The sequence below is a fragment of the Heterocephalus glaber genome, unplaced genomic scaffold, assembly GCF_053883595.1.
Source record: "Heterocephalus glaber isolate CG9 unplaced genomic scaffold, H.glaber_assembly_v1.0 deba00001454, whole genome shotgun sequence".
Classification (NCBI taxonomy): Eukaryota; Metazoa; Chordata; class Mammalia; order Rodentia; family Bathyergidae; genus Heterocephalus; species Heterocephalus glaber.
In genome coordinates, this window is record NW_028258303.1 from 4,432,529 (window position 1) to 4,455,180 (window position 22,652).

The 22,652-nt window shown below is 36.5% G+C and overlaps 1 protein-coding gene across 12 annotated transcripts in view; it reads right to left on the minus strand.

The window, feature by feature from the left end:
- Positions 1–22,652, minus strand: part of Bmpr1b (bone morphogenetic protein receptor type 1B) — a 444,906-nt gene that overhangs the window by 238,072 nt on the left and 184,182 nt on the right. For 5 of the 12 annotated variants that reach the window (XM_021261093.2, XM_021261088.2, XM_087215816.1 and 2 more), the window contains one exon: positions 8,929–8,987. The exons of 6 other annotated variants lie outside the window; for them this stretch is intronic. The gene's annotated coding sequence lies outside the window, so the exon portion shown is untranslated. Of the gene's footprint in view, positions 1–8,865; positions 8,988–22,652 lie in introns of all 12 variants that reach the window. One more of the 12 variants, XM_087215815.1, reaches the window with a different exon arrangement.

Sequence of the window (22,652 nt, forward strand, 5' to 3'; positions counted from 1 at the left end):
GAACAAGACTTCCTTATCAGGCCAACTGATTCCAAGGCTAGCTCATATACCACCCTCCTACACTGTATATTCAGGGTAAATATCCCTTACTCAAAATGCTTGAGGACCTGAAATGCTTTTTCAGATTTTGGAAGGTTGATGATATAGTATAACAATGCCCTGAGATCATTACTAACATCATTTCTACAATATATACATATGTAATATAGTATATATACATAAGCAGAGAAAGTATTGGACAGCTTCTTGGGTCCTAATCAGTTTCATTCAGTTCAAAAATGCAGGCATATCTCCAATGCTGCATATAAGACAGATTTTGATACCCAGATTTCAGAAGAAAGCCTGGGAGGCCAGGCAGTGTGCCCCTGAGAGAGCAGTGTGTGGGAAGCTGTGAGTATAGAACCAAAGGTGCACTGGAAGCCACAGAAGCGTAGAGAAGCCAGGAACATGAATGGTCTGTGGAAAACTGCAAGGAGGGAGCAAAGCCAGCCCAAGAGAAAAGCCATGGGAACTATAACCATTAGCAGTGCTGTTGGAGAAGAGCCACCCAAGCCCTGTGGATTTCATTTCTTGCTGAAGATTGCACTGGATGCTAGACAAGGAACTACAGGACTTAATGTTTGCCCTACTGGATTTTAGACTTACTTTGGTCCTGTTCCTTTCTATCCCCCTTTTTGTACCTTTTAGAATGGAAATCATCTATCTGTGTCATTGCATATTAGAAGTATCTAACTTTCTTTCTTTTCATTTGTATAGAGGCTCACAGATAAGAGTTTGCCTTAAATCTCAGAGAATTTGAACTTGGACTTTTCAGCAATGTTGAAACTGTTAGGACTTTGGCAATTCTTAGAGATGGACTAAATGCATTTTGCACAAAAGGATACACAAGAGTTTTTTGGAGATCAAGGGTGAATGTTATGGCTTATATCTAGATGTCCCCCCCAAAGCCTCTTGCACTCAAAGGTGGGGCATTTGGGAGGTGGGTGTGATGTTGGGATTAAGGGGATGTGGAACTAGTTAATCATAATTCTGGGTGTGGATAATGGGAAGACTCACCCTTGGTGTTGGTGGTACCACCCAAAAGACTTATAGTTGGAATGCTATCAAAGGAAAAGATAAGCTTGCTTTGCTGCTTTCTGCCCATACCATGAACTGTTTATCCTCTGTGATGCCCCTCTACCAGCCACCCTGTCTTGGAGTCAGCCAACTATGAACTGAAATCTCTACAAACTGTGAGCTAAATAAACCTTTCCTCCTTTAACTTGTGAGTTTCAGGTATTTTGTCTCAGCAACAATAAAAGTAACTAAGACAAAAACCATGTTTATTTGCCTGAATGTATTCTGTGCCTAGAACTCTAAGGCAGCATTTCTTAACATCTGCTTTTATTTGGAATTGTACTAAAAAGCTAGAATTAAGTTTAGCAGTGGCATGACATGAAGACATGCCATGAAGTGACAGCGACAGTTAAATCTGGTATCCGCTTATAAAATGGCATTCAAGTTGCTATCTGTTACCATGTTTAAGTACAGAATTACAGTTTGAAAATGAGATGATTCAACTATGATTATTTATAGCTGAGGGAAAACCCTTCTTATCAGCATGAGAAACTGCTTCAATTTATTTTTCTATTGAGTCTTCTTTATTTGGTTGATTAATAACAAGCAAAGAATGGTTTAATCTCAGAAGCATGAAGCATACAAATATATACCAATTCTAAAGTTTGCTTAATTTTCTTGACAAAAATATGATACACTCATTAAATTTCCTGTTTCCAGTCACTTATGATCAAGAACCATACACTCTTACAGACAGAAGAGACATTATATATTGTTTACTTCTTTGTCAAAGAGACAAAGTGTCAGAGATCTTTTCCTCACTTTTAATATAGTATGTAGCTCTAAATTTTCTAAGAATTCAAACTGTCTCATTGTACCTTAACACAACAGTGAAAATAGTTATTCTGACTCAGTGTAAATTTGTCCCTGCCACAACCTAAGTATACATGCCCAAATACATATGATTAAAAAGAAAATCTATCCTCAGCACTAGCACTACACACAAAACAATCTGCGTGCTCCCATTTCTTCCCCCTTCCAAGTCAAGAATATGCAGGTAAACCTCAAGTTAGACTCACTTCTCTGTCTTCTGGGCTGTTGCTTGTGCCAAGGGACCATGTAACCAAATAATTCCTTTTACAGTAAAAAACCATAATATTTACAAGGTAAGTGTGGGAACAAGTTATCAATCATTGGAAACATATGGACACAGCTGGGAGGACACCTGTTGGAAATGGATGAGTGATGTGTAAGCCGCAAACCAGACAGGAATGTTCACACAACTTCTGCTACCTACTTCCCAGCATCACCAACTTGAGTAAAAGACCTTGATGAAAAAGCAACAAACTCTAATTAGATTTGCATTTTATTTTTCACCTTTAAAAGAGAACTTTAGAACTCATCTATTTGAAATAAGCTCCCAAATGAGTCACTTTCAATTCAGCAATCCCACTAATATATAGGACAAAGTCCCATGAAATGCTAATTTTACTTATATTGCCCACACTACCTGCTCATCATTCATTATAAATTCTCTCCTTTTAAGTGTCTACATATATTTTACAAATAAAAATGGGAAATTTCTGTACAGGAAATATTTTTATTTTTAATTACTAAATTTTATTCACTCAAAAGTAATCAGTACTTTTTAAAAGTCTCCCATAGGAGAGATAAGGTGTATGCTTTACAACTACAAGGTTGAAGGTGCGTGGAAAAAGAACCAGAATTTCATAGGATATTTATACCAAAAAGGAAAAATAACATGTAGATTCATAATTAAAACTCCCAAAGGAGCCATAGATCCCTTCAAGTTATTTTCATGTATGGAAATAAAGGGTTGAGGTTCATTTTTTATGTATGGATACCAAGTGTTCTAGTGCCATGTGATGAAAACACTATCTCTTCCTTCGCTCTTGAATTGAGTTTATATTCTATAAAATGCTAATGTTAAATAATCTTTCAAAACTCAGTGGACCATATATGTGTGGTTCTATTTCTAGATTCTGTTTTATTCCAATGATCTATATGTCTTTCCTTACACCAACACTGCCTTGATTACTGTAGCTTTAGAAGTCTTAAAATTAAGTACTAAACGTCTTCCAACACTGTTTTTGTTTTTTTGGTTTTTTTTAACTTTTCTAGGTCCTTTGGACTCCTACATAACTTTTAAATTTCAATATCCAATTCTTCATTTATAGGAAGTATACATAGACCTAATTTTTATATATACCTTGTGTTTTCTAATCCTGCTAAATTCAAGTACAAGTTCTAGGGGCTCCTAGAGATTTCTTAGTATTTTCTCTGTAGATGATCATTTCATCTACATATAAAGATTTTACTTCTACTTTGCCAATCCTATCCTAATTGTGTCATTTTATTGCCAGACTATTTTGGTGGGGCCTAGGTTTCAAAGTTTAATGGACAGATGAAGAGTATGCATATCTGCCCTTGTTCCCCACCCCCACCTCAAGGAGAAAGCATTGTATCTTCTCCATTCATATAAGGCGTTCTCACTGGAAGTATGGAGTACATGTCTTTAATCTGTTGAGAAGGTTCTGTTCTTCTTCTAGTCTCCTGATAGCTTTTACCATGAACAGCTGTAGAATTTAGTCCAATACTTTTTCTCCAACTAGTGACAGGATCATATGGCTTTTTCCCTTCCTCTGTTAAAATGATGACTTTTTGGAGTGGATCTTCCAATGCTGAACCAACACTGCCATCCCTATAATAAAACCACTTTCTACATACTGCCAGATCTGACTTCTAATAGTTTGTTTTCTTAAACAAATTTCTATCTATGTTCATACATTTTTCTTCTATTATCTTTATCCAGTTTTAGGATTAGCACAATGTTGATTTCCTAAAATGAAGGGAGAAGTGTTCTTTCTTTTTTCTGCTTTAATTGTTTGATATAATTTATCAGTTAAAATGTATATGAGCCTGCTGGTGTCATATAGGTAGGTTTTCAAGCTAGGAATATACTTTCTTTAATAGGTGCTATTCAAATTTTATATTTCCTCCAGAGTTAGTTTCATTAATTTGTTTTCCAAGGTACTCCTTAGAAGTCGTCAAATTTATTTCAAAAAAGATTTTTGTAATATGCTTTCTATATCCTTTTAAATTCTGTAAAATTTGTGGTAATGTCTCCTAGATCTTGATAGTGTAATTTTAAAAATGTATAATTGATATTGCATAATAGGAAGAAAAGGTCTACAGGAGCAGGGGAAGTGGGAGGGGTAGGGGAAAGGAAAAAGGGGAAAAAATATGAGAAAAGGAAAAAAACGGAGACAAAGTCTTTGCAAATAGAGAAGGGTGGAGGGGGTGAAGGGAGGGCAAGGGAAGGGGGAAAAAATAAGAACCAAGAGACTCATGTAATGGTACAAGATCCCAATGATGAATGTAACTGTATTTTATACCTAAAATGTACCAATAAAGTTAATGGGGAAAAATAAAAAACTCCCAAAATCCAAATGAAGTAGCTGACTCCTACCTCTCTGGATACATTTCTAACCAATCCATAAGCATTAACTACATCCTTACAATTTACCTACTGCTATGTACTTCAAATTTCAGACCAATTTTTCTGAAACTGACTGAAAAAACTGGAAGAAGTTTAAAAGTCTGTGCCCAAACTCAGTCATTTGCAGGTGAAAGCCTTGAAGAGAATTGTGAGGGTTAGAAAGAACCTCAGGGGTGAATCCAAAAGACCAACAACAGAAGTAATGGAGCTCAGTGCTACAAGCAACTCATTATAAGGGAGAGGAAAATGGAGGGCAGTGACAGGGTCCTTCATACATGCTGGGGATATGGCAGAGACACAACCAATTGAATGATGATGTACATCTTAATTAGCAATCCTGTGGCTTCACATGGACATAGCTGTATGTTTTTGACACAATTCAGTAAGCAGTACTTCACATGTTCAACATCTGTAATAGAGATACAAATAAACATTCAAGGACTTAAAGCTCTGACAAGACTACAGAAATTTTTATCTCCAAGAACTGGGACATGATGAAAATCCCATACAAAATACTGAAAGGACCTCAATTTGTAAGAAGTCAGGTGAGAAAATGATTAACCAGACACAGTGTCTAACTGCATTGTGACGATTCATTTGTTACTTCACAAATGTTTGAATTTCACAACATAAGAACTCTCAAAAGCATTAGTATTGCTGCTCTAGTTTCTAGGCAAAAAAGAAAAGTATGTGGGTGAGAAAAAGGTGGGTAAGAGGAGATTAACTTGCAAGCCAGAGACTTTTTCTGGGTTTTGGGTTTTGGTTTTTGGGTTTGTTTTGTTATTTGTTTTTTGGGACAAGGTTGCACTATGTAGTCCAGGCTGGCCTCGAACTCATGGCTATCCTCCTGCCTCAACCTCCCGAGTGCTGGAAATACATGCATACACCACCACAGCTGGCCCAGGAGATTAATTTGTAACAGAAGTGAATTCAAAGTAATTCAAGTTAAAGCACTGGCCACAGTGACTAACTTGAATAAGGTTGAAGCCCACGAATGTTGGTTTCCTTCAATTGTGGTAAAGGTATCATAAAATGGTTTTTCTTTTAAAATACATCACACTGAAAAAGGCCATTTTCCTAGGTAATATCTGGAGAGAAATATAATCAAATTATGAAAATTAGAGAATGAAATCACTATTCCTAAAAACTACAAAATAACAAGTGAAGTTTTTTGCTACATAATACCAAGGTAGATTACTAATACACAACCTCCACTTGGTTGTTTCTAGAAAAGATTCAACAGAAAATAAGAAAGATACAGAGATATCAGAAAAGAGACATCAAAGTTTAGCTATCAGTCTGATTTGGACCTGTACTCAAAAAAGTTTATAAATTATACAAACTTGTCAAAATCAAGCACAAACTAGGACATTATACTACACTCTCAGGCTGGCCTACTTTCAAAACTCTAGACCTTAAGTTGTTATGACAACCTAATGACATCACACACACACACACACACACACACACACACGTGTGCCACCATATTATCAAAAAATGTTAAATTTGTGTTGAAGAATTTTGTTACTGTTCTGGTATTATCTTATGGCATTAGGTCACTCCTTAAAGAGAAAAGCTGTAAATTAATTTACATATATAAAACACACACAAGAAACACACACTGTGAAAAGTGGAGAAGAGATAACCAGCTAGAGACCTCAGAACTCACTGGGAATGATGGGGTCCTAAGTTCCCTCAGTTCTTTCTGTCTCATGTATCCCTAACTAAACTAGCCCGATGCTCCCAGGGAACTGACTTGCAAGTGAAGTGAGTTTTATAACTGCATTTCCTGGCCAGAGAGCTCAGTCTCTGCAGACTTCCATTCTCATCTGCAAGTCGTCCACACGCTCTTCTGGCTCCTCTTTGGGATTCCCAGAGAGATGATTCTGCTTCCTTCCCACCTCCATACTCAATTCTGGGTTCTCACCATTCTTTAAAAACCAAATGAGTCTGGACTTTTTTTTGTTTGCATGTTTTTATTTCCAGTTTTCTCTTAATTTTCTCCATAAGATGAACAATATTCTAGCCATAGCATCATTCATCTCAATAGATATTGTTTACAACTATTGTTTAAAACCCAGTGAAAAAGAGATCGTTATGTCACATAAGAGTCTTCTAATTATTAATTATTCTACTTCCTGTCATTTGCCTTTGGTACTAATGCCTTATCACTGTATTTAGATTAATCTCTTTCTGACACATCACCAGTATCCACATCAAGCTTCATTCTGATTTGGTTCTTTACAAAGTAAAATAATCAATTTTTTGTTTTTATACTGAACCAACAGAGAATATTGAAGATTTACTAAAAATAAGAGACAAAACATGCATTGGAAGACTCATCGATCAAGTGCCCCAACTTCCCTTGTATCTCTACCCATGGTGCCACAACCAGCCCTCAGCTTCCTGCTACCTCGCATTTTGTTCTGTTCTGTTTTGTTGTTTTGTTGGTGGTCCTGAGGAATGAACCCAGGGCCTTCACGCTGACCTACATCTCCAACCCCTTTTCTTAGTTTGAAACAGGAGGTTGCTACATCTGTAAATTTTTCAGGCTGGGGTCAAAATTGCAATCTTCCTCCCTCAGCCCTCTCAGAATCCTGGGATTACAGCTGTGCACCACCATGCCCTGCTCAGCATGAACTCCTATCTAGTCCTTATGGCCTATCTGATTACTTAAACCTGGTAATTGCCCTTTACCCTCACCCACAGTGTGTGTGTGTGTTTGTGTGTGTGTGTGTATATACATGAGTGTGTATAAATGAGTAAGTAATAGGTAAATAATTCATTTGTGTACTATGTTATATCTTGTGGTCCCTAATTATTCATTTAAGTCTCATACACCAAATGCAATCACATATTGAGAACAGAACTAATTATATTCTTATCATTTTTCTTCCATGCTGTAAACTGTGGTGCTAAACACAGAGAGGCAGAAAGTTTATTCATTTAATGAATGACAATTAATATGCTGTGGGCTGGGGATTAAGAGCAAAGCAGAAGGCCATGTCTGTCCATGAAAGGCTTAGAAGATACTGTGAGAGAGAAGTGTAAACAAGGATTTTAAAGTGCTTTCTGAGAATCAAAATGGAGCTGTATCCAAGCATTACAGGAGTTCAGAGGGAAGTACCTAACTCGGCCAGGAAAGAGAACCATGAAGGATAAATAAAACTTTGCCAAGCAAACAGGAGGTAGGAATGGCTTTCAAGAAACACAGGACATATAATGCCAAGACTCAGGAGGCTGAGGCAGGAGTATTGGTGGGAGCTTGAGGTCAGCCTGGGCTACATAGTGAGTTTAAAGCCAACCTGAACTACATGAACTACATAGGGAGACCCTATCATAGATGAACAAAAAAGGGACAGCCAAGCCAAGTATGATCAGAATCAATAAAAATGCTTGGGCTCTCAGTGTGGGAATGGCCTGGTGAGAATGGCAGCAATCCTGAATGAATCTGCATATGCTCCCTTGGGTCTACTCCCAGTCCTGCAGGCGTAGGGGTCACAGTATGGAAAGTGATAGATCACATGTCCATTCGGCTTACAACCTGGTCAGCAGTTTGGAAAGTAGGAAAAATGGAAATATATTTTTTTAAAACTACTTCAGAATATAACACAGAAATGATGAAGATCTGAGCTAGGAATGCCAGGAATTTAATCATGATCATTTAAGTAACACAAAATGAGTGAGAAGAGTAGTCAGACAAAGGATTCTGAGCAATGCTTCACATGAACATTACTGAAAGTCAAATCCATTTTTAGTTTGGGAATTATTTTTTTTCTGTCTTTAACACTGTAGCTCTCAATTTATAAACAAGAAGAAACAGGTCAAGATTAGTATTTTAAAGCCTAAATTGGAAACCTTTTATCTACATACTGATCTTGGAATGTCTTTCCGACACCAAGTGTTCAGAGATAACAGAATCCACCCCCCCTTCACCCTCCTCCCTCCAAAAGAACCTGTCAAGGTGAAGGGCCTGCAAACATACCTATTTATCAGCCTTTCTTTTTAAAATGAGTACTGAAGGCAGAAAAAATACACGGTATCACTCATTCTGTTTGGCCTTTATACCATTTGACTTCTTACCTTCCCCACAGCCCCCCTCCCCTGGAATTCAAATGATTGCTTTAACACCTTAACTCACTTTCATGTCATCCGGTTGACATCTGGCAAACTGCCTCAGCTGACTTGACACACTAAATCATTTTAAGATATTTTTCCTTTAACATCAATGATTCAGTCTCTAAGAGCTAAACTGTCCTGACAAATATGTACTGATTTAGAATACCAACCAGATAAATATGCTGCTAACATTTGTAGCATAAAACGGTGTCGTAAAAGCAGTCTTTTCTTACTTGATTTATACAAGAGACATCCACTTCACGTACATCTACACTCTTGGCTGCTTTGGGACCTATAACATAAAAGAAATAATGAATAACTACAGGGGGAAAAAAATCTAACATGGCTCTTGTCACATTTTAACAACAACAACAAAATGAATACCAAAACATCACTCTACTACTGGATGCAACATAGTGACTTTAGGAAGTAAAAACATCTACTCCTTACGTCATATGTCCATATTTATCTATTTTGTTCGTCTTGCTATGCTAACACCTTCTGAGCATCTACTATGTCTGGAGCATTATGCCTGTACTGAGCAGCACAGGAAATCTTGCATATTCCTTTAAGTAAAGTGACTGCCAATAATTGACTGAGGTCGGCATATACATAAAGGCTCACTGCTTAGTTCTGAACTCTATGATTACCTCCCTGAAAGCCATTCCCTAAATATCGTGGTTAATGCACTGTCACACACATGCACACACACACACATGAGTCACTCTCTACCCTGTTATTCTCTCATTTTTTGCACGTCTTGAACTCTATCCGATCACTTTGGGAGTGACTGGGAATTTAGCAGAGCTCGGAAATGCAGACTCATTCACCACTTTACCAACAATGCCTAGAAAAGTGCCAGGTCTGAGCTCACATGCATCTGGTGGTCTAACAAATGCTTCCAGATCCATAAGCCACTGAAATTTTAAAACTTCATTCTAAATAAAATCCTACCAGAATAGAGTTTAGTACTTCTGTGAGTACATAAGATCCAGAGCCTATAAAACTTGGCAAACTAGCACAAATCAATTTATATAATTCCACTTCTATCCAGTGTCACGGATGCAGTAGAAGCCAAATGCTAATAATTGTCAAAATAATAATTTGTCAAAATAATCTAAACTATCTCTAAAATGCAAGAAAAGGAATATAAAAGGAAACAAAGCTAATCTTGCTGAAAGAAGCATGAATGCCAGAGTAAGGCATTCATAACAAAAACTTTTAAAAATGTTATCCAGGCTTCTAGCTCACATTTCTTCTATGAGTTAGAAGAAGACACTATATTAGAATAGGTAATAGAGAAAACTGCAGTATTCCATAACTGTGCTTCAGTAGTATATCCAGATTTAGATCAAAAAAAGTTTTATTTAGAACACTATAAAATAAAAGAACTAAAACAAAAAGGCCCTCAGAATCTCGCAATATCATACTTTGAAAAATCTGGTAGAATAAGGCCCCACTTTCAGAATCTATTTTTTAAAAGAACTCAGTATTAATTTTATGCTGATGTAAAAGCACACAGAAGTTGTATTTTCTCTACCCTGGGTCCCAAGCTCTGGGTTCCATAAGTATAGCCCATTGTGTATAATTCCCAGGCCAGGAGGCAGCAGACAAGTTAATTAGTCTATTAAGTCTCAGTCGTATCCTGGCCCTGATGTTTAGGTTAGCACCTTCAGCAACAAGTTTCTAGCACTCAACTATGCTGCCATTTGTTCCTCAGAGGAATTAGGAATGGGAGGAAAAAAGAAAACATGGCTGGGAAAAGTTCCCACTGACCTAAAAGCAGAAACATGCACGTGAGTCAGAGGTAAATCGGTGAATTCATAAAAAAGGAGAAAAACTCCGGTTGATTAGTTCATGCTATTTTAAGTGATTAGATGAAAAATAAATGGCTTCATATCTAAGAGAAACTTGAATAGCATTTAACACTCTACAAAATCAACCTAAAAAAGATGCTAATTTGCCATGGCTTAGCACTAAAGAGAAACCAATGATTTCATATGGCAAACTCTGCAGTATTTCATGGGAAGATTAAACACTTGTCTAAATACTGGTGATGTTATCAATGACTGAAATGAACCAAATCATATGCTTAAAAAAGTATCCACATGTGCACACACATGTGCACACACACACATAGAAGCAGAGGGACTCAGACAATGGAGGAGGCAGGAAGGAACCATCTGTTATCTTTCACCTCATGGGTATCAGCTACTGCAGGCTGTATCTGAAAGAACAACATACCATACACAGTTTGATATTCAGTAAAAGCCAAGTGTGTTGACCATTACTACACAACAGAACATACCTATATGTTGTATAGGGATCGTTTTTATTATTAAATTTTCCTTTTCTTTTCTTCCATGAGGTCATGCATTGTTCCGTGTACAGTATACAGTACACTGCTGTTCCAGCACCACTGACCCAGGAGACTGCATAGGAGCGGGCTCTACACATGGTTTTACACATATGATCAGGTACTAAGAGGGACTCTGACATCTCTGAGAACAGTGCTAAGAAATAAATAACAGGACAAAGACTGACTCAGTGTATAATGACACTATCTTGCATTACAAATATCTGTCATACACTGGGCAATACAGCTCTTAGAACCTTGATGCACCTACAATAAAGTGATGTTAAACTCCTAATCATTTCAAGGCTACCTGGCATGCTGAGTTACTGAAAAGACAGTGTCGTAATTATGCCTCATATTTTCTCCTGACTATCTTATTCTGTTGGGCTCTATAAAAGCAGAAGGTCAACTAATTTTCCCCACTCGATACAATGGTATTTCTTGAAATTTTTCTTCAGAAAGTCAGAAATACTGAAATAGAAAAGAACTAAAGAGGTAAAAAATGATTTAATGTTGTTTATAATTGCAAAAGCAAAGTATCAAACAATAAGAGACTGTTTTAACAAATAATGACACAGAACATTAGAGATCTTTAGGCTCCATGCTTCTAAGGAGTATTTAATGAGAAAAAAAATCCCCAGTTTATGGTAACACACAATGAAGAATTTTTGAGTGACTGAAATAAAAATACAGTTTACAAACTATACATGTAAAATTCTGATTTTAATATATATGAACATTATATACAAATGTATTTTATATACTTCTTTTATATATAATATGCACATTCACACTGAAAAAGAAATACTCCAAGTGGTCACAGAATAGGGTGGAACTAAACACAATTATTATGAACGCAAATCACCTTCAAAGTTAGAAACACAGATATTGAGGCCACTGTGTTAGTCTGAGCCTCTGATGTCATCATCGAGGGTGACACTTCCTATTTGTCACTGACAGAGTAAAGGAGGATTTCCTTCAGTGGCCATTTGCTAAGACCCTCAGTCCTAACCAGGTCCAGCAACTTGAAAACTTTCATCTTGTCTTTCTCTCACATATAATTAATCTCTGTTCTCCAGCTACTATCTCCTATTAATATGTATATTAATATAAAATCTACTTATCTGTGAACTGTGTTGCAAAAATGCCAGTATTTCTTTATCTATGGCTCTGGAATTTTTCCTCTGAGGCAAAAAGGGTGTGAGTATGTATTTGACAAACTCATTTATTTATGACAAATGGTCCTAAACCTGTTTCACATATGGCCATGGATATTTTTACTAGCTCTGTTGAAGGGAATCCCATCCTTCAAAGTGACAGTTATAGTTTCCCTTTAAAAATGTCATTTTGAAAGTAAGTTTTTTAAATAGTATTTTGAATCAACACTGGCAAATTTTTAAAGTGTTTCAAAAGATACAGTTACACCCTAGGTCAAGAAAAATCATTTATATTTCCTTCTTAAGATTCTTATTTCTTAGGAAAAGTCCATTCCAGCCCACCTCTTAGAGACACTCTCTATACCATCTATGTGATCTCTAACTATCCCCTATGTAGTTTCCTCCCATCTTTGTGCAGTTGAAGCAAACAGCACTACTTTGTGCTCTGTTTGTGTGGTTACCACGGTAGTGACCTGGATTTTGCACATGGGATAAACCCATTTGGGTCAGGGGAGAGAAATAAGGGACCAAAAGAATGGGTTTTGGTCAGCACCCTGAAGCATTCACTTTTCATCTGAAATAGCTTTTGGCCAAATTCTATAAAGCTATTTTAAAAAACTACAAAACTCTCACCTGACTTGGGCTTCCTGGCACAAAAGCCCTTAGGACTGGGATGTGAACACCATGACACTGGTAAGATCATCAGCCTTTCCCTGGCTCCTAGAAGCTTACAGTTCTTCTTACCATCTCCTTGTCAGGCCCTCTTCCCAGATTCTACTACCAGACAATGGAAACATCAGTGGAAACTGAAAGTATTTGATGAAAAACAGATGCGACAGGACATTCTGCTTGCCTGACACCTAGATCCATCCAGCTTCCCCCACTGTCTTTCAGGGTGTCACTAGATAGCACATGAAAAGAGCAGCTAGTGGAAGAAACAGTGTATGTTTTCTGCTTTTATGCATCTGCTCAACTGTCAATAAAGTAATTTCCTTGATTATTTGCATCAAATAAACCAATGGCTTTCAAAATATTTTACTCTAAAATTATTTTTTAAAAAAACATCCAGAAGGTAACAGAATAAGCAGCTGATATGACTAAAGGGAGAGGGAGATGCCAGGGCTGCAGAGTTCCCCCAGAGCCTGCCCCTCAATCTTCAGCTCCCTCCACAGCTCCCTATGCTACTGGCCCATCTACTGTAGAGCCCTGAAGACACAATTGGAAACCCAGTTACACAAATCCTGTCCCGGCCATCACAGAGCTAATAACAGGAAGCACTATTTCAAATATCAAGTAAGTATCAAGTCAGTATCAAAGAGTCATCGGTAGTTTTAAGTGTCAGAAAGAGTCACTAATTATTTTCAACACCATTTGTTCCATTATTATGAGGAAAATTATGGTGCAATAGCATGTAAAATCTGGTGGCTCGTAAAATAATCAGCCCAAGTTCTTTAAAATGCATTATGTCTTCTCAAATTGTCTTAGAGGGTGAAAAACACTGTTTTTTAAAAATAGCTATTAGTGAATTAGTTATAAAGCATAGTCAGAGGCCAGAATCATTTGAAACTCTGCTGGATAATAGAAATTTTTATGATAGCCTCAGAAAGGAAAAGAAAAATAAGCAATGACTTTCCTGCCCCCTTTGGCAGCCAAACAGATGTCTAGAAATTTAATACATCCTATCTCACTGAGTCGTCATAAAACTGACAGAAGATGGGATGAAGTTTTAAAGAGTCAATAAAACTTTATGAAAAGTATTCTGAATATCTTAATTGTCAAGATAAGGCCTCATTTCAAAGAAACATGGCTGGATACCTTGATAATTTCTGTGTATTTCTATTGTATATCTTCAAGAGACACATCCTTAAGATATTACAATTTAATCACTTCCAACTTGAAAAACAGGAGTTTTAATAGCTCATAGCACATTACAGTATAATTGCCTATAGATAGTTTTTTAATATTATGTGAACTCATAAAACTCCTCACTAGGCAATGAGTTTCTTCAGCAAACAATGTAGGTTTTATTGATCTGAATTTGATAACTCATTAATTCATTCAGCATTTCTGCAGTATACCTACTAGCCCCATGCTTGCTACTTATGAGTAATAAGTATTCACAGTGTAAAAAATTCATAGTTCCTATCCATTAACATCCAGAGAATAACACAGAATCAGAAAATAAATCACTGTAGTATACTGTTTTGGAGTTCAATGCAGTATGTTACAGGAGCACAGCTGATAGCGCATCTGCAGCACCAGGGAACATGGTGGATCCACACTACAGTGTAAGCTTCAGCTTGGTTCTGAAGACCCCGGCAGTTAATTATGAAACATGTGGTAATGAATATACAATTAAAAGCTTCAAGCACTGTAGTACCATATATGCAAGAGTCTTTTTAAAAAGTCACTTTGACTATAGAGAGTAGACTAGAAAGCAAATCTGGCTGCAGGCCAGAAAAGTTAGAAGGCAGCTATGGTGATTCAGGTGAGAACAAGGGAATCCTCAACAGCTCTGGTTGAAAATGGAGACTGGCAGACATATGTGAGAAGTTTTAGGATGACAGAACAGGCAGGATTTAAAAACTGAGTAGAGGAAACAGATAACAGTCAAGAAATCAAGGGTTGTTCTAGGTTTCCTGGTCTTGGCAACAGGATGAACAGTAGTACAGTTTACTGATTAGGAAACACAGAAGGGAAAGCAAATCTGCTAGGGTACAGTAAGATGAGCTTCATCTGGGACATGGGACATGTCAAGCTCAAGTTCTCCTGTTTATGGGATATGATCAAAATATACAGTTAATGTTTAATTTTTTAAATGTATTACAGTAAATTAATGCAGAAATAAGATGCTTCCATGACAAAGAACTGAAGAAAATTCACGACTACCAAACCAGCTCTACAAAAAGTTCTGAAAGATAAAAATGTTCTGAAAAATAGAGTGGATCTTGACTTACGAACTCAATTTGTTTACAAGGGCTGATTGTAACTCAAGTTGGCTATAAGTCAAGATTATTTTCCCACAATAATGGAAATACCCATAATATATTCCCAACTTCTGAAAGCATCCCTTAAGCAACCTTTTCATAATAACAGTGTTGTACAATGTGCATAATTTACCAGAAACACCAATAATTTTCCTAGTGTATTCTGGTCATAACCCAAGTTGTTCATATGTCAGACTGGTCATAACTCAAGGGTCCACTGTATTTTAGAAAGAGACAAGGAAGACCAGAATCCCAAGAACACGAACAGAAAGAAGCCACTAGGCAAAGTAAGCAATTAAACAGAGGGGAAACACTGAGAACTAACAACAGGAAAAGAATATGACAAGGATAAGCCAATACATATTAGTTATAACCATCAATGTAAGTGGTCTCAATTCACCAATCAAAAGAAGCAGACTGGGGCCAGGGATTTAGCTCAGTGGTTCCAACGCCTGTCTTGCAAGTGCAAGGTCCCAAGTTCGATCCCTGGTAAAAAAACAAAACAAAACAAAACAAAAAAAAGGACTGGCAGAATGGATCAAGAAGCAAGATTCAACAATATGCTGCATACAACAAACACATTTAACTCAAAAAGAAATTCACAGACTGAAAGTCAAAGAATGGAAGACAATATTTCATGTGACAGGAACCCAGAAAAACAGCAAGGATAGCTATTCTATGTGCACACAAAGTGAGCCAAGACTGATTAGAAGAGACAAAGAAGGTCACTACGTACTTGTTAAGGAAAAACTTCAAGAAAAGATAATAATTATAAATATATATGCACTAAATAACAATGCACCCAACTTTATAAAGCAAATATTAACAAACATGAAAAATTAAGCACTAGCATAACTGTAATGGGTGATATCAATACCCCTACTGTCACAGACAGATCAACTAGACAAAAAGCAACACAGAAATATTAGAACTGAACCAAACCTGTGAATAAATGGACTTAGTAGGTATCTACAGAGTGTTCCACCCCAACAACATCAGAATATACATTCTTCTCAGCTGCACATAGTACATTCTCCAAAATAGACCACATACTAGCTCATAGAACATGCTTATGTAAATGTAACGTAATTAAAATTATCCCATGGACATTATCAGACCATAGTGCAATAAAATTGGAAATCAATGGAAAAATAAACCACAAAAGTCCAAAAACACATGGGAATTAAATAGCACACTCCTCAACAACCAATGGATCACAGATGAAATTAAAGAAGAAATTAAACAGTATCTACAATTAAATGATAATGCCAATGAAACACACTGGAACTTATGGGATGCAATGAATACAGTTCTATGAGGGAAATTTATAGCAGTGAACTCTCACATCAAGAAAACAGAGTGAGCTCAAATAACCTAATGTTGAATCTCAAACTTCAAGAAAAAGAAGAATAAGTAAATCTCAAAACTCATATGAAGGAGAAAATTATAAAGATCAGAGAAGAAATTAATATAATTGAGTCTAAGAAAACAACATAAAGAATCAACAAATCGAAGAGTCGTTTCTTTGAAATATGAAATAAAACAGACAAATTCTTAGCCAACCTTATCCAAAAAAGAAAGAAAACACCCAAATCCATGCAATTAGGAATGAAAAGGGCAAAATCACAATGGATCTTACAGAAATCCAGAAGAACATCAATACCTACACATTGAGAACCTGTATTCTAATAAGATGGAAACAAAGAAGAAATGGAAAGATTCCTAGATACATATGAATTACTAAGGCTGAATCAAGAAGATATAAAAATTCTAAATAACTCTGTATCATCAATGAAATTCAAGATGTAATTAAGGACTTACCAACAAATAAATTGCAGGTCCTGATGGATTCACTGCTGAATTCTGAAAGAAATTTGAGAAGATCTAATCCATTACTTCTCAAAGTCTTTAATGAAACTGAAAGGAAAGCAATTACTCCCAAAGTCATTCCTGGAAGCAAGCATTACTCTGATACCAAAACCAGAGAAGGATCCAACAAAAAAAGAGAACTACAGGAACATCTCCTTAATGAACATAGACACAAAAATCCTCAATAAGATACTGGCAAAGAGAATGCAGGAAATCATCAAAAAGGTTATACATCATAAGCAAGTAGGATTCATCCCATGGATACAGGGATGGTTCAGCACACACACACACACACACACACACACACACAAACACACACAAATAAATGTAATACACCATTTCAACAGAACCAAGGACAAAAATCACATGATCAACTCAGTAGATCCAGAAAAAGTATTTGACAAAAGTCCAACACCAATTCATGATAAAAAAAAAAAACCTTACAGAAAATTGGAATAGGTAGTCTTTATCTCAACTTAATAAATCCATCTATGACAAAACAACCAATATCATACTAAATGGAGAAAAACTAAAATCTTTCTCTCTAATATCAGGAACAAGACAAGGATTTCTACTATCACAAACCCTATTCAATATTGTTCTGGAAACATTAGCCATAGCAATTAGACAAGAGAAAGAAATAAAAGAAATAAAGATAGGAAAGGAGGAAGTTAAATTATTATTTGCAGATGACATGATACTCTACAAAGAAGACCCAAAAAGTCCACCAAAATATTTCTAGATTTAATAACTAAATTCAGTTGTGTAGCTGGATACATAAATAATAAAAAATCAATAGCATTCCTGTACACAACAAAATTACAAGAGAAATTAGGGAAACTTGCCTTTCATAATAGCATCAAAAAAATGAAATATTTAGGAATCATTCTAACAAAGAACATTAAAGACCTTTACACTGAAAATTACAGTACTCTGAAAAAGGAGACTGAAGAGGATATCAGAAAATGGAAAGATATCCCTTGCTCATGGGTAGGAAAAACCAACATAGTAAAGATGGCCATATTCCCAAAACTGGTGTATGGATTTAATGCAATCCCAATCAAAACACCAACAGTATATACTACAGAACTAGAGAAAACAATTCTAAAATTGATTTGGAACCAGAAGAGATCTAGAATAGCAAAAACAATTCTGGGCAACAAGCAAGGTAGGGAGCATCACAATCCCTGACTTGAAATTATACTACAGAGCTACAGTGATAAAAACAGCATGTTCCTGGCAAAAAAAAGAAAAACAAAACAGACCCAAGGATGAATGGAACAGATTAGAAGATGCAGAAACAACTCCAGACACACTCAAACACCTTATCTTTGACAAAGGAGCCAAACACCTTCACCAACAAATTCCCTGTGATGAATGTGATAATTATGTATATCTAAACTATACCAATAAACAATTTTAAAAAAAGAACTCCTTCCATTGTGTCCCATAAATTCTGCTATGTTCTACTTCCATTATGGTCTGGTTCTAGGATGTGTCTGATTTCTTCTTTGATTTTTTTCTGTGACCCATTGATTATTCAAGAGTGCTTTGTTTAATCTCCATGTGTTTACATAATTTTCGTGATTTCTCTTGCCGCTGACTACTAGTTTCAGTGCACTATGATTTGGTAATATGTATGGTAATTTTGATTCTTTTGTGTTTATTTAAGCAAGCTTTATGGCCTAGCATGTGGACCCAGTGGACTGACCAATGAATTCTACAAGAATCTCAGGAAGATGTGACGCTAACACTCTTTCAGCTCTTCAATAAAACTGAAAGGCAAGCAGTGCTGCCATACTCATTCCTGGAAGCTAGCATTACTTTAATCCTAAAGTCAGACAATGACTTAACACACACACACATATGTATATACACACACATACATATGCACACACATACATATGCACACACATACATAAAACCACATGACAATCTCTTTAATGAACACAGATGCAATAATCCTCAATAAAATTCTGGCAAACAGAATGAAACTAACCATCAAAAAGAGCATATATCATGATCAAATAGGCTTCATCTGCAGGATACAAGGATGGTCCAGCCTATGCAAGTGAAGAAATGTAATACATCACATAACCAGAAATAAGGACAAAAAACCCCACATGATCATATCAGTCGATGCAGAAAAAGCCTTTGCCAAAATCCAGCATCCATGTATGATAAATATCCCTGAAGAAAACAGGCACAGAAAGACCTTATCTCAACCTGATAAAAGCCACTAATGTCAAATTAAGAGCCAATATCATAATAAATGAAGAAAAACGGAAGGTCCTCCACCCCCCAAAAATAAAAAACAAGACAAGATTGCTCGTTCTCACCATTCCTGTTTCAGCATAGTATTCAAAACATTAACCAGAGGTATCAGGCAACATAAAGAAAAAAAAGGGATGTTCATAAGAAAGGAAGTAGCCAAAATATCCTTATTCATAGATGACACAATTCTATACATAGAAGACCTAAAAGACTCGACCAAAAGACTCCTGGAATAAATTCAGTAAAATAGCAGAATACAAAATCAACATATAAAAATCAATAGCATTCCTTTACACCAATAATGAACACACTAAGACATAAAAATGCCATTCACAATGGCTTCAAAAAAATTAAATACATAGGTATTAACCAAGGAAGTGAAAGACCTCCACAATCAAAACTATAGTACTCTGAAAAAGGAGATCAAAGAGAACACCAGAAAATGGAAAGACATACCCCGTTCCTTGATAGACAGAAATAATATTGTCAAAATTGCCATAGTACCAAAACTGATACACAGATTTAATGCAATCCCAATCAAAACACCAGTTGCATTTTCCACAGGAATAGAAAACAATTTAAATTTTCTATAAAACCATAAGAATCACAGAATAGCAAAAGCAATCCTGGGCAACAACAGCAAAGTAGGATGTCTGGACCAATTCTACATAATTTGGGGGAAAAATCATTTCACAATTAAATCATGATTAGGCCTAGTTCTGCTGCCTACAGGCCAGCTACAGCATGTTGAGAAATAACTCCATTTTCATCTGGTCACAGCTAAGACCTCATTGGTCCTGCAATGCTGTGATGCTCCAGGGCAAGATTACACCAGCTGAAAACATGCTGGGGAGAAAAAAAATCTTCATCTAGGATTTTCACAGCTGCTGGCCTCTGAGTCACCTTTTACATTTGTTACTCTCCGATGTAGATGTTCTGAACTCTCTGCCCTGAGTCACCTGCTACATTTGTTTCTCCTGATGTACTGAATAAAAGTGTGGCAAGCTGACGGGGAGGGGGTTGTCTTTGCCACCCAGAACAGCCCTGATCAGGCCCAAAAGCTCAGCTTCTTCTCTAAGTCTTATTTCTTCTATCTTTCCTGTCTAATAAGTTAATTTGCCTTGTGCTGTCATGGCTCGAAGGAGACTAGGACTTACTGCAGAGGTTCTAGTAACGTCTCCTTTCCCTGTTCCCTATCGTAGGAGGTATCAAAATCCTGTATCTCAAGCTATACTACAAAGCTATGGTTATAAAAAACACAGTAAGGTACTGGCACAAAAAGAGATACATGGAACTAGGGAAGGTGGCACACACCTGTGATTCCAGCATTCAGAAGGCTAAGGCAGGAAGATTGCTGTTAGGTTGAGGCTAGCTTGGGGTGCACAGTGAGTTCAAGGCTAGCCTTAGCTGCATAGCAAGACCCTGTCTGCCTCTCTCTCTCTCTCTTTCTTTCTCTCTCTCTCTCTCTCTCACACACACACACACACACTGACAAGTGGGTCAATGGAACAGAATAGAGCATGCAGAGACAACTCCAGGCACATTCAGGTGTCTGTTATTTTACAAGGGGGCCAAAAAAATATAGTAGGAAAAAAATCTCTTGGACAAATGGTACTGAGAAAACTGGTTATCCATAGAAGATTGGATCTATACCCATTTAACCCACCATGCACTAAAATAAAATCAAAATGGATCAAAGACCTAGATATTAAGACAGATATACTTAATCTCCTGGAAATAAAATAGGTAAAACTCTTGTAGACATAGGCATAGTCACAGACTTTCTGAATGAAACTCCAATTGCTCAAGAAATAACACAAAGAATCAACAAATGGAATTATACCCAAGTAAAAAGCTTTTGCACAGCAAAGGAATCAGCCAACAGAGTGAAGAGACAATCTACAGATTGGGAAACACTTTTGCCAGCTACTCCTCAGACATATGACTAATATATAAAGAATTCAAAAATAATATCCCCCAAAATAAAAGACCTTATCAAAAATGGACAATTGAAATAGACACTTCTCAGAAGAAGAAATACAGAAGGCAAAAATTACATGAAAGAGTGATCATCACCTTTGGTGATTAGAGAAATGCAAATTAAAAGAACAGTGAGAGGGCCGGGGATTTAGCTCAGTGGTTCTGCCGCCTGACTCACAAGTGGAAGGTCCGGAGTTCAACCCCCAATACCAAAAAACAAACAAACAAAAAAACAGTGAAATTTCATCATTCTACAGAAAGAATAGCTATCACCAAGAACTCAAAAAACAACAAATGCTGGTGAGGCTACAGATAAAAAGGAATCCTTCTACACTGTACTGCAGTGTACAACCATAGTGGAAAATTCATACTTCCACAATTCAAACATATACAGACACTATATAAATCAATATAACACTGTAAGATTCAAATCAGTGGTTGTACTAAAATTAGAAATTTCATTCCACCCTCTATTCCCCTTCTAGGTATTGTCTTAAAAGAGTTAAAGACATCATACATGTAGTACAGTGATACACTCATAGCCATGTTTACAGCAGCATATTTATGATAAATAGCTAAATCTTGGAAGCAGCCTACATGTCCAACAACAGATGAATTGATAAAAAATCTGTACACAATGTAGTGCTACTCAGCCATAAAGAAGGATAAATTTGAATCATCTGTAGGAATATAGATGCACCACCTTAAGGCTCTATCAAATAAATCAGACACAGAAGCTTAAATTCTGTTTGGTTACTCTTACATGAAAACTCATAGTGTAAATAATGCAAAGAGCAAAATAAAAGATGGATGATAGAAAATAGGGAGGTTGACTTTTGCAAATGGGAAGGGGATCTAGAGATAGAGGGAGCGAGGAAAGAGTTGAAGAGAGGGGCAGGGGAGTCAGAAGGATTAAGATGTGGTACACACATATACAAACTCCCAGGATGAATGTGTTCATTGTGTATCACAAACATGTACTAATAAGAAATATAAATAATTATATTAAAGCTTGACAATTAGTGGAAAAAAAGGATTTAACATACCCATTAGACTTGCAAGTACTAATGCTAAAAACATATTTAACCATCAGTGAGATTATCACCTACTAGAACTATGGGATAGAAAATTTTAAGTCCATTGTACCAAAGTCCTACATTTCTTTCCGATACAGCTCCTTCCTCTGCTTTCTCAATTTCTGTTAAAATTCCAGATCCAGCCTCAAAATTCAGGACTTATCCTCAACACCAGGCTCTCTCATCCTCTATTTCCAGTTAGCTGTTGGATACAATGGATTCCACATACTCATGAGTCAAGGCTGTGTCTTTCTTTCC